General features: G+C 42.4%; 1 protein-coding gene across 1 annotated transcript in view; it reads right to left on the reverse strand.

The window, feature by feature from the left end:
- LOC132861421 (retinoic acid-induced protein 1) overlaps positions 1-13,801 on the reverse strand; it is a 35,115-nt gene that overhangs the window by 10,595 nt on the left and 10,719 nt on the right. The window lies entirely within an intron of this gene.

Raw genomic sequence — 13,801 nt, forward strand, 5'->3', positions numbered from 1 at the left:
TATCAAGGGACAAGCACCTGGTCCCATCAGATGTTCGCATTACTCATCTCACTAGCACTCTGTCTGAAGCCACCAGGCCCCTAAGCTTGCCGTTCCCCTTCAGCAATGGCATAGTAGCTTCCCAGGAGGCAGCAAGCCATCTATTACTGGTTCAGTGATGCTGCTGTGCTTGTTTACACAATGACCCAAATAACATCACTTGGGATCCAAGCTCCAGGACCCCAAAGATGCATATGAGGTGCAGTGAAATGTACAAATAGTGCATTTTTGTTGCATATTTAAACAGCCAATGAGCCCTTTCCTAGAATATGTAGGACTTGACTGGCACATTCTTTGCAAGCTAACCTAACATGAGCAGAATTTTACTACAGACCAGTGAGCAATATTTGCTAATAAAATCAAAACATTTTGAATTAGTAAATAACAATAACCTTAATAATTCTTACATTAATATTAGGAATATTATTAGTCATTAACTTTAATTAGTAGAGAGTGAGTAAGGTACAGTTTTTTTTTTTTTTACTGTGCTTACACCTAATTAACCAATCAGATCTTATGGTATTCATAATACCCTTATATAACAATCAGGGCTATTGATATATGGATTTAATAAGATAAACATGCAGGAAATGCAACCAATGTTTTACTTAAGAAAGAATACCTGTAGTAACCATCATATAGTAAGCACAATGGTACATAAAATGAGATGCTGTTTTTGTTGTCAATCCTTGTTTGCCAGGGATGTGACTGAAAAGAGTGATAAAGGAGTTCCAATAGGTATGAACCACTTCTAACATGGTTTCAGCACCATGGACAGCAACTCCTCAGCTATACTTCTCACAGCACCCAAAATACAAACAACTGGTCTTTCAACAGGAGCATTATCCCATTGAATATGGGTGGCAAAGAATGGACAAGGCAAACAATGTACTAAATGCTATGAGAACTAACATAGTCTTTCAGAACATTACTCAGATTATAAGTATCCATTAAACAAGATTGGGTAGTAAACAGCAAGATGTGATATGAAACGCACATTTTATTATAACCATTGAAACATTGAAATAAGCATATTGTACTTTGACAATTAACAAATTTGCCTTAGTTGCCTCATCCAAGGAAGATGCGCCAATTTGAAAGGAAAAAAGTTTTAAAATATCTGCATTGAAATATTTGGAATGATTTGTAATTCACTGTAAACCAAGTGAACTGATCTCAGGCCTATTATTGCAAAAAGCTACTATAGTTACGGAATGATTGTGGAGGAGACACAAACGAGAATGGACAATTTCAATTGTCTGCTCTATCATTGACAAGAAAAAACTCAACGTATTGTGGTTTAAAATTTCTCTTCTTTATACTCCCTTTCTTTAGTGCGCATAGAGAAAATAGAGACAGTAAATAGTATGTAAGTATGTGTACGTGTGTGTGAGAGAGAGATTGCATGTCTTGCTAAAAAGGCAATTGAAAGGGAAAGTTTAAAACTGTTTATAAGTGTGTACTGAAAGTCCCAGTTGCATCCATACTGACCTAGTAATTTGATAAGAACTACATGTTTGAAGCAGGGCGTGAGCTGCTTCTTGGGACAGTGCTGTAGACTAAACAGAAATAAACACAGACTGTTGATGCTGTGAAACAACCAGGCCTAATAACCATTTTACCAAAAAAACAAAACAAAAAACACATAGCACAATGCTACTCTGGCGTAGAAGCCAACTTTACGTATGTAACCAAGAACTCAGCAGCTATCTTGGGAATTTTAGAAAGAAAGAAAGTGAGTGAGTGAGTGAGTGAGTGAGTGAGTGAGTGAGTGAGTGAGTGAGTGCATGCTTTAAATTAGGGCAGCATGCTGATTGATATTTTAGTGCACAAGAGGAGAAAGGAGGGTGGTAGAAAGAGATAGAACAGGGAAGATGACAGGATCTTAGTAGTTAAAGCTGCTTTGCTCAATTCTTGGTCCCTCTAGTTAAGTAGCAGTCCCACTTTCTCTGCAGGGGTGTTCGAGCTGAGCCCATGCACTCCCACATTCTCCTGCACTGCACCTTGTACTACGGCTGCATTTTCCTACCAAAGATTGCTTACATTGATCTCTCAGGTGGAATGAGAAGTCTCAAATACTGGTTGTGCTGAGGGATTATTTTCTTTGAGACAGACTTCATCAATAATACTGGTACAAAGGCACAATGACATTACTGGCCTGAAATGCTATATGCCTTGCTGCGTTCAATAAGGGCACAGTCATTTATTTCTTCCTGTGAGGCTCGCTGCTCTGCTCCCTCTCCCCACCACTTCAACTCACCTAATTGATGATGCAGAACGATTGCAGTGTCACTCATGCTAGCTCTTTCTTCCTCACCATCTCCCCCTCTCCTCTTCTCCCCATTCATTTAAATTCTCTTTTGTTCATTGTCTCTACCTCTGCCTTCCTAACACACTTTGCTGTTATACAATTTTTTCACTCTTTTGTCATCTACTTTAAACCCTGATTAAACTATTACCCTGACCCATCCCCACCCCCACCCCCAAAGCAGAACACTTGCTGATGGTGACCTTGGGAATGTTGCTATTTCAGTCAAATGTGATCTGCTGTACACAAACTTCTGTAGAAAGGAGAAGTATATTATATCAAATCCACTGGTGCCTGCAACTCCATTGTACTTAAACCAGTGCTACTGGCTCCAAGTTCAGTCATATATATGTGATTATGTTTCCCAGAATCACAGACTTATACACAATTAGGTCAAAATTTTTAAATCAAGACCACTTAACTAATTTAGCAGAGGTCCTCATACTCGTTTTTTTATGTTGTTTTAACTTTACCAAGTGCACAGTTGGCTCCTTTTTCTTGTGTATCAAGGTTGGTCAGAAAGCCTAAATAATGGAATTGTTTAAGATTCAGTCCTTCTGAAGAAAGAATGTGTTACAGAGAGGAAGAACAGTGGGACAGGTTTAATTGCTACCCAAGGACAAAACTTGGGAATATTTGTTCTGAAAACCCATTTCTGCCAAACCTAGCCAACACTAAAAGCCATTGTGCCACAGATACACTATGTATGTGAAAATCAGAGCAGGCCTGGATACACCACAGGGAACAGGTGAGAAGGAAAGAGGGACAAAGAGGCGGAGGTAAGAAGGAAGAATGAGGATTGTTGATTGTTGTTGAGCAATTTTTGCCTTCATTTTTGTTCCTTTTTCCTCTTCCTATTTCCAATAAAAGCCCATTGGGTAAGCTTCCTATGCAATTAGCAAATGCTATATAAAGGTTTTATGGACTAATGAATTGCCACCATTGATACAGAGAAATTCTTTACTACTCTTAAGTATAAGAAAGACAAGAAACCATAAACGCTGTTTCTGATAAAGGGTGGTGGATATTCAAATGAGTCAAATGAGAACCTACTTTTTTGAAAAGGATCCAAGGATATGATTGCACAGAAATGCTTTCTCTGATGCCCTGGAGAGTCAGCAGTTTGGATGGTGAGGCTAAACACAAAGGGATTCCAGAGCTTTGACTTATTTATTCTCTGTCTTCTCTCTTGCACACTGCATCTATCCCTCCCTACCTTCTGTCTGTTGTATGGACTGGCTGGGGACAGCGTCTGGACAGGGATGGGTGAGTGTGAATGTGCTGGTGGAGCAGAGCCAAGCCAGCAGAGGGAGATGAGGATGACAGGAGCCTTTGTTCTCTGTTGATGAAAAGCCATACTGGATCCCCACTCCCGCACAGACAGACATTAGGACACATCACAGGCAACCAGTGCGGCATGATTAGATTAAACCCAGGCCAAAATTACTCCGCTCGCCCTAATTAAACTTTAATCTCCAATACCACACAGATTACCTGCATCATAATTGAGTGTAGGAGCAGAGGGCAGAGATTTTTGAAGAGGTTTTTTGAGGTGGAGGGAGGGATATAGAGAGACAGGGTGAGAGACAGGGAGAGAGACAGGGAGAGAGACAGAGAGAGACAGGGAGAGAGAGAGAGAGAGAGAGAGAGAGAGATTTAATGCTGGCTGAAGGTCATGTCCCCCTGCAGGGAAAATATATTTCTCCTTTTCTCCATTTTTTCCCTTTGTGGATACAGGACAGTCAGCTCCACCTATGGCTGCTGTCAGAATGAATGTCCCCTACACCTGGGCAAAGTCTATACAATAACACTGCAGTCCTTTACCTCCTGCCATCCCACCTTCCTGCAGTACTCATGGCCTCATTCTTCTCCATTTCATAAAAGCATTCAAGATATTTCCTGCGTACAAGTGTGCGTGTTTGTGTGGCTGTGTGTGTGTGTGAGAGAGAGTTTGCACACAACCGCATGCAGAACTGTGATTGATGGAGCCGATTCATAGAAAGGACAGCAGGTGTCTACTCCCTCCCCCACTTCATGCCACAGTCCAGAAGGTGATGGGCGATATGAAAGGTGCAATTTTCTATCTTAGAGCCTGCTGATGTCCTTTATGTCCACAAAGGCCCCGTTGCCACAGAGATGGGCTGCGGCTGGTTGAACAACACAGCAGATCAACCTTATTGCCAAATCTTCACCAAGCTCTGATTACAGTTTGTCTGGCTTGCCTACAAACACCCATCAGACAGGAACGTTTTAACATGTGGTTTGGTCCAGTGTATTGGTACAGGCCAATATGAAGTGGTGTGCATTACATAGCCTAGTTCAGTTGTATTGTTTTCAGGAAAGAAACAAAAATATCAGTTTATGGTAACAGAACATGTTTGTGTTTGTCTGTGTATTGTGCATGATAGACAGTACAGGGAAAGCAGCCTGGGGGTCTGCATGCCCTTCAGGATCCTGCCTAGCTATCCTTTGGATGGCTGAGCAAGAGGACTGGGCCAGCTGAGCCTTGCTGGAGTCAGCAGCATGTGGCCAGACTCCATGTCCACTAGAGCTCATCACATCACTCATACAGCTTCAAAACACAGCTTTACTAAAATTGGAAAGACATCTGTTGCACTCTATTTATTTCCATATAGAAAAGGATGGTGCAGTACCTGCAGTACACTAAAATAGACATGCACTAAAATGCGTTTTGGCACACATGGATCCCTGATCCCCAGATGATCGATTCACAATGAACAAAGATTATCTACAAACACAATATGCATTCCAAATCTGGTAAACGCAGGCACCAGGATCCTCAGAGATTAAGCATTGGAAGAGGCAGCAGTGGCAAATTGTGTGCTGTGTTGCTTTAACATGGAGCATCAGCTCAGCCACGCACACACACCTAGTCTGACAGCTCAGGGCTTTGAGGCAGGAGAGCCTTTTCCCCTTTGCATGAGAGACAGCGTGAGATGAAAGAGAGAGAGAGAGAGAGAGAGAAGAAAATAAGTGAGAGGGAAAAGAAGGACCAGAAATGGAGGAGAAAGAAAAGTGAGTCGAAAAAAGAATAAACAGAGGGAGGTGGTGTGGAAGGGGTGCTTTGTGGCTCTGAAGCGTGAAAGCAAATAATGCTGTCGTCCCGCTAAGTCTCAGAGCAGAAGGCACATGCAGGCGTGAGGGAAGAGAGCAGCTCAGCGGCGCATGAGGAAGTTCAGGGCTGTAACACGGTTTTGCCTCTGATCGGCTCACCAAACATGCCGTTGGCCATTCCCAGCTATAAATGTGGGCGCCAATGCTTTGAAGAGAGTGATATATAACACCTGCTGTGGAAGTGCAGCACGATCTCCATAAGCCTGGGGAGTCAGGTGCACACCAACCTGTGTCAAGAATTACTGATTGGAGCCTGATACAAATAGCACACAACCCCCCACTTGCATCAGATGCCTGATTTGCATGCGTATGGGGTGAAAGAAAGGACTGGTGCACGAGATACATGCTGTCCACAATTGAAAGGAGAGAAAGAACATCTTTTCAGTTAGTGTCATTCAAACGTTCCTTTCTGCCTCAGACCTGTTCTTGCTGGGTTTTGATCTCGTTCGTGACCATAGGCAACACTTTAGTGAGCTGCACTGAGACCTCCATTAAAATTCTCTCACCCTGCTCACTACATAAGGAAGAGGTGATGACAGGGAAGTGTTTTGTGTACATGTGCGTGTGTGGGGGGGGGATTTGTTCATCTGTCTATGCCAGTTCTGTTTGACTGCATTCCCTTCAAATGCATTAATTGTGTCCCTTCTCCCTTGCAGGCCTGGCTATAATACTTCCTTATTTACCTTTCTCTTCTCATAAGGAATATACTTTACAAACAAGAATATACATCTGGGTACAAAAATGATTTGCCTACATACATTAGACATTGAGATTTAATAACTCAGCCAGTCTATCTTGCATTTATTTGGGTTTATAAATCCACCATTGTTTTCCTTCTGTTTTCTTTGTTTGATCTCTTTGCCCAGCTGACAGCCAACATCACACGGAGAATAATAACCCTACAATCGGGCACACGAATGAGCATGCAAACACACATATGCACACACAACATACACCCACTCTTTCTCTTCTCACCCCTACCACACACAAAAATATGTGCAGACCTCCCCCACTGCCTGCAAGCTCTTTCACCCTGGCTGAAGGAACTATATTTGTGTGTGTCCATGTGCAGAACTCCATCAGTCTCCATTGGGGGCTGTTTTCTGGCTGTAGGAGGCAGGATCTCTCTCTCTCTCCCCCACACTTAAAGCTCATTGATTCTCTCTCCCACCTCCAGCCTGCGTTTATTAACGTGCCCCATCACCGCCAAATCGCTCCTCATCTGTGCTGGCGCAGCTCGTGCAATTAGCCGCCCGCTGCCTCGGGGCCGGGGTGAGCAAGCGTGTAATACTGATGCCCTTCTCACACCGTAATGACACAGACTGGACACAGAGGCATGAGGTGGAGGCCATGAGAGCTAGCTAGGGTTCCATTCGGTTTTATTGGGCAAGATCATTTTGTTCTAGTCAGGTGCTGCTGAAAAAGAATCGGGGTTGACATCAGCCTCGTTACCTCAGAGATTCAAGGAGTGGGGGGTTGGGGGTTGATGCATGTTCGCTAATGAGCTGTGACGGATTGATCTCCTGGAAGATTCTAGAAAAGGGAGAGAAATGAGACAATACAGTCTGTTCAATGCCGAATACAGGGACGTGTGTGTGTGTGTGTGTGTGTGTGTGTGTAGGGCAGCAGTGATGATCATGAGCTGAACAGGATAGGTCTGAAGCTCCTAGGGAGGGACGTACTGTGGGATGTACCCGTTATTTTTAGGGGGTGACTCAGAATATGTGTTTGTAGAATAGGAGAGTTTTTTTTCGCCCTTGTTTCGGAAGTGAACCTGGTGACGGCACATTCGCCAAACCTACCTTCTCCTTTACCTTACCTCTTTACAAACAATTTATCACCTTTCATCTTGTCGTTATTATCCTCCTGACCCAAACAAACGAGTATTGTGTATCAAATCTGCATCTCTCAGCTGGAACAGAAAAGCACAAAGAGCATGTGGGCTCGGTCCATAACGAACAGCCTACTACAAGCCAAAAATACGTCCCGAGACACGTCTGAGGTGATACTATTGAGTACGTGCGCCTGAAACTCACCGACACGACCATCTAACATGCCACACATAGCTCTTGGTTGCCTGCAGAAGCTCGACTGCGGTCATGTCGCCTCTTCGTTTTATACGGCGCTTATTTTGGGCTGCTGACGTCATCAGCCGTGAGCGTGTGAGCGCGCGAATCGGTGCCGCCGTCTGACAGAACGCCTCAGGGTGCTAGCGAGTTAGCCGAGGTGTTTCTTTTCGTCGCGCTGCCGTTTTCGTCTCTGTCAGAATAACTATCGCGCTTACGTCGCTTTCAAACTCTTAAGTAGGCGACGTGGGTCGATTTTTGTGACCTGAAGGCGACATTGACAGCAGCATCAGGGCGTCTGCTTTGCCGCTTCCGCCTGCGTCGACCAGAGATAAACAAGCGTACTCGCGACCGAGGGAGGGGGAGGTAACCATGGCAACCGGCGAGCTCTTTTTTTTTTTTCTGAGCTGCCTGTCCTCGAGGCGGCACAATAACAGGTTTCAAGGCCAATGTCACCCACTCCCTTATTTTCAGAGAAAGCCAGGACAACAAATAACACTAACACCAACCAAACCAAGTTCATTTGTGATGTACATATGTGATGACACCTGAAATGATGATGATGATGATGATGATGATGATGATGATGGAAACCATGGTAGGATTTTAGTGAAATTAAATATAGTCATCTATTCTTTATATATCTGGAATTTGCAGCTTTTGGGTTCAAATTAATCTCGAGCAAAATGTTCTAAACGAAGTCTAAAGGAGCTGTCTGTTTGATCGTCCGACCAGCCGTCTAATAGCCAGACGTCAGACATCAAAGAGCGCTCCATCCTCATCAGCAGGAAAATTGAGATGCAAGATATATAAGAGAGAAGATGAGGGTTGAAGCAGGGTTTGTAAAAACGAGAGGATAGAGCGGAACACAATAGAAATGAAGTTCATGTATATAGAGGGAGAGTGATTGTGAATTCAAGGCGGGTAGTGTAGAACCTGCAAGCCTTATCAATGCATCTGCCGTCCATCCAGCCGAGCGGCACGCTCTCATCTCCGCTGTGATCGCGCACTATCTGTCCTATTCCTCTCTTTCTGTAATGTTCAGGAGTGAGAAGGGAGAGAGAGGATGACAGTGTGCACATCACTAATACAGCAGGCAGCTCTGAGGGAGGCCAAGTCAAAGGCGAGGCAATAAAGCAGTGCACTGCTTTTCCAATGCAGAATGCATATATGTGCCTGTGAACCCTAACCGCGATGAAAGCCAGCACAGCAGGATCACTCTCATTAAAACACACCGACGTTAACGCTACCATTATTAGCCTGCTTGAGTCACCCGTTCACATGTGTTTTTTTTTTCCTGCCTCCCACAATACAGCTTTAGTTGCTTTAAAAGGATGCTGGCACAGGCCAAGCATAATTGTGCTATTTAGTATGAAATCTAAAGTGTTTGTCATGGATGGGGGTTCATATTCACTGATTCTAATTAGCATCAGTGCAGAACCACCCTCTTTTCTCCTGCACTGACAGCAGATCCAGAAGTTAGCAGGCGGGGGTGTTTATTGACATCTTCGCTCATGTAATGTTGCTAGAAACTGACACATTGCCAGGTGTGAGGAGTGCAGCAGGAGCAGCAGTCGGGATCAGTAATTAACCTCCCTTCGAAAGCAAGAGAACACAAAGGCTAGAGTAATACACTTCAAACCACCCCCACAACAAACACCATCATATCACTCATTCATTGATGAGGCACACCTACAAAGAATACTAAATAACTGGGATTTATATGTGCTATGAGGTGGTGTGTTGCTGCTCTGAGATTAGTTGTCATGTGTGTTATGCAAAATTACACTTTGAAGATGCAATATCTGCACAAGAGGGTGACGACCTGGAGCGCCCTCTTACTGCTCAGGAAGAAAAAACAATGCCAGAGTGATCCGATGGATGACTCATAAATACTGTAGTCTGTGTGATCATATGATCATGATTATAACGGGAATGGCAGGGATATATGGAGTGGAAGTTCAGGTGTCATAGATGATGAACTCCGTAAATATATAATTTAAAGCTGAGCATTACTGACTGAGACCAGCTCTATTTCCACTGTTTTGGGATTTTAGTAATAGACTTCAGCCAGTCTTTCTTTCTCATTTCCACAAGGGGAGTGAGGTCATCCAGATCCTCAAGCTGTGGAAGAAAAGTACACATCCCAAATGCACCAGTCTGAACATCAACATCCCCCTCCTCTCATTTGTACTCTCTCTGGGGGCTTGTTTTTGAGCTGAGGAGGCGGCGCTGTAGACGACCTCGTTACCTCATCTCCATATTCAAGTGCAGCCAGTGTCATTGTGCAGCGCCGGAAAAAATCAAGAGATTTAATCAATGGTATGGGCCAGCAGAGAGAGAGAGAGAGAGAGAGAGAGAGAGAGAGAGAGAGAGAGAGAGAGAGAGAGAGAGAGAGAGAGAGAGAGAGAGAGAGAGAGAGAGAGAGACTGGATTGAGATATGTATAATGATGCAGATGATGTAATGCACCATGAATACACTGATATTTCTGCTCTTCCCTTTTTTGATAGCTCACTTTTCAATAAACGGGCGAAGAGAAGCAATAAAGGGAAATGGGGACAAAAGCCCCAAACATCACGTTTCACACTTGAGAGGCAATCAGGCACTGAAATCCTGGGTGATAACAACATCTCCAGTGGACTGACAGAGAGCAAGAGCGAGAGGAAGAGATGGCAGGGAGTGCAATAAAAAGAGAAGTAGTGAGTGCGTGCAAGGAGGGGGGTGAACAGTAACACACCAACCTCACTGACAGCACTTCCAGGCTTCCAGCAGAGCAGTGCAAGGTCTAAGTCCTATACTGTATTTTTTTTACCTTTATGCAATTAATAATAGTCTGTGAAATCTGAGCTTAAATAAGAACCTATGGAACTTATACAAAATTAGCCATCATGCAAAATTTTACAGGAGACCTGTAACTGTACAGTGCTAGTTCTAATATTGTGGTGTTGTTTATGAGTACTGAAACATCCATTTAAAGGCACCCAGATCTAAATTAAAGAGACCATCACTATTCCCCATATTCTCTTTATTTTGCAATGAGGCAGGAATATAACAGATCTCAGACAGTGTTATTATCGCAGCCAGTGGCATTAGACTCCCAGCATCACTAGGAGCATGAAACAGTGGGAGGATGGACACGGTGTGTGTGTGTGTGTGTGTGTGTGTGTGTGTGTGTGTGTGTGTTTGTTTGTGTGTGAGTTTGGGGGTTGTGGTGGTGTTCAGTGTTGACTGATGAAAATGGGTGAAGGAAAGGGCATTGATGGTTGAGTGAGATGCAGCTAGCTGCATACACGAGACATGACACAGAGAGAAAGTGAAACAAGGTGATCTTATTTTGTGAACCTTTTAATAGATGCCTTAATTCTTGGACTGCTCCAGAAAGTACCTCATGCTGACAACCCTGTGTGTCAGTGTAAGACCTCTGCAGAGGAGAACGCTGCCACATTATGCCTCTTAAATGACATAATTAAAGCGAAAGTCAGAGTATAACGAAGCGTGAAATCCTCAAATCCTAATGAGAGCACTGAGATTGAGCTGTCTCGTTCACACACACACACACACACACACACACACACACACACACACTAATAATAACACAAGATGATCTTGTATATTCTCTATTAAACCAAACTAAACTCCATATATTACTGAGATTATTCACACACTCCAAGATTAGATACCATAGACTAACGAGAGTTTACAATGTCTAAATAGCATAATGCATTTTCAGCTGCAACAGCACTGTGCTCATAAGTTCCTAATGGTTTTAGCTAATAGATGTTGAAACACAAAAGCTATTATTTACATGATTCCAGTGTAAACACAAAGTTAACTGATGTGTCTCAGTCACTTAATGACCTGCCAGAAGCCTGATAAACCCTTTCAGTCCTGTTCAGCTACAATGTATAGTCAATGCTTATAATTTATTACAATATATAAATAAATAAATCAGAAACCAACTACGATTTTGAAACATCAACATTGAAAACTGCGAACCATTATAATTACTTCTAGAATTCACTTATGATTCACCACGTATAGACTTCTCTCCCCTTTTATTATTCTGCCATAAATACTGTAGTGACGTTCTTATTTCTTATTGAACCCCATTTTACACCATTTAACCAGTTCAGTCATTGCCAATACTCCTCACTATCTAGTTCTTCTATCTTATAACATTTACTAGCTTAGAGATATGTCAGGGCAGCTGTATATGCTTGGAGGAGAGCATTATTCTGTATTCACATTCTCACAAAGTGGTGCTAACCGTTCAGCCATTGTGGCCACCCCAACAAGAGGAGATCCCTGATGAACTATCCCTGATGAATAAACTAATTGTACACCGATAAAAGCATGTAAGTATGTAATCATACTAAGCTTACTTTTCTTGCTATACCATCTTCACTTTAGATTTTTATTGTCTAGTCTATGAAATTAAGAATGTTTAATAAGCAAAGACAACCACTGGAAATATATTCATATATATCGTATGCACCAGCTGAGATGCATTGACAAGCGTCTGTGTTTAAAATGTATTTATTTAATCATTATCTCATTTCCAATGTTTCATTACTGTCAAATGGCTCAAAAGCTTTCATGTTGAAACAATACTGAATATAATCTAATTACTCCCTCTTTCTGGGATCAATACACATTTATCTTCCTGTTTCCAACTCTGTCAAGGATGTTACTCATGATCAGTTTATTTGCATTTGCATTTTCTGAGCCGTTATAAGAATTATACAATAGTCAAAAAGTTTTGCCACTTTATGAGAAGCTGAAAAACACAGACCAAGTACAAGGATCTTCAAGGATTAGTTTAATGAAAATCAATGTATTTCTGTGTTTCAGAGCTACAGTATGGATAAACCTTTTGGGCACAAAAGCATAATCCACTGCATGTGATATATATACTATAGTATTGGGACTGAACATCTATGCTTTCCACATGTCCATGTGTTCCAATCATCTGATGATGATGTAATGCCTCTCCTTTAGTGCATTCACTGTTCCCTTTCATATCTGTTAGAGTCACATCACTTCAGGTAAATTCTGAGCAAAACAAAACAGAAGGGCGATACGGCTACATTTAAATGGATGTGCTTGTTCATGTATATGTATATACCTATAAATTGTTATAGGGAGCTCACAAAGAACAACTTGGTGAGTGTTAAATGTGCAAGATAATCCTGACGATGTAAATTGTCATGCGTTTCTTTAAAAAAACATTCATAGTGATGAATGAGATTACGGTTAGGTTGAGGATCAAATATGGAAAACTATTATTACATATAGGTGGTTAATCCAGTTATGTTGCACAAATGTCTATGTGTCAAACGGGGAATGATGGAAAAAATCTTTAGTATGAGGGAACGAGAGAGAGAGAGAGAGAGAGAGAGAGAGAGAGAAGATAAATGCTTATGACTGGGAATAAAATCGAAAAGCAGAAACGGATGAATACACAGCGACAGGAAGAAGAAACATATGAGCGTGAAACAGACACGCAGTGAAAGTCTCAGATGCTAAAATAGACACACATTGAAGAAAAAGAAAGAGAGACAAAGAGACAAAGAGATTCAGTGCGAACGATCTGCTGTGTGAGTGTGTAAGTTGGTCAGAATAAAGGTTTGGGCAGAGGTTCTTCTTTCTGCAGTACACCCAGTCTGAGTGCGCTCTCTCTCTCTCGCTCTCTCTCTCTCACACACACACACACACAATCTCTCTCTCTCTCTCTCTCTCTCTCTCTCTCTCTCTCTCTCTCTCTCTCTCTCTCTCACACACACACACACACAATCTCTCTCTCTCTCTCTCTCTCTCTCTCTCTCTCTCTCTCAATCTCTCTTTCTCTCTCTCTCTCTCTCTCTCTCTCTCTCAATCTCTCTCCCTCACTCTCTCTCTCTCTCTCACTAACATAGTAACTACCTTTTTTATCACTCACACTAACAGAGTAGACAGGCTGGCAGATTTACTTCTCTCTCTCTCTCTCTCTCTCTCTCTCTCTCTCTCTCTCTCTCTCTCTCTCTATCTCTATTTGACAATGGTCTTTTGCAGTCTGATCCTGTTGCTCCTCTATGCTAAGAAATGAAGCAAACAGAAGAAAGACTACAGAACACAGAATACATTTTGGTGTATATGTAAATGCTGGTGATCGGTGTGGCTCAAGGGAAATGAAAACGATTTGTTCTCTAAATAATATTACAATCATTTTTCACAATCATTTATGGAACAATTGCATAGTTCTATTACTGTAC

This window comes from Tachysurus vachellii, chromosome 18 (genome assembly GCF_030014155.1).
Source record: "Tachysurus vachellii isolate PV-2020 chromosome 18, HZAU_Pvac_v1, whole genome shotgun sequence".
NCBI classification, from domain to species: Eukaryota; Metazoa; Chordata; class Actinopteri; order Siluriformes; family Bagridae; genus Tachysurus; species Tachysurus vachellii.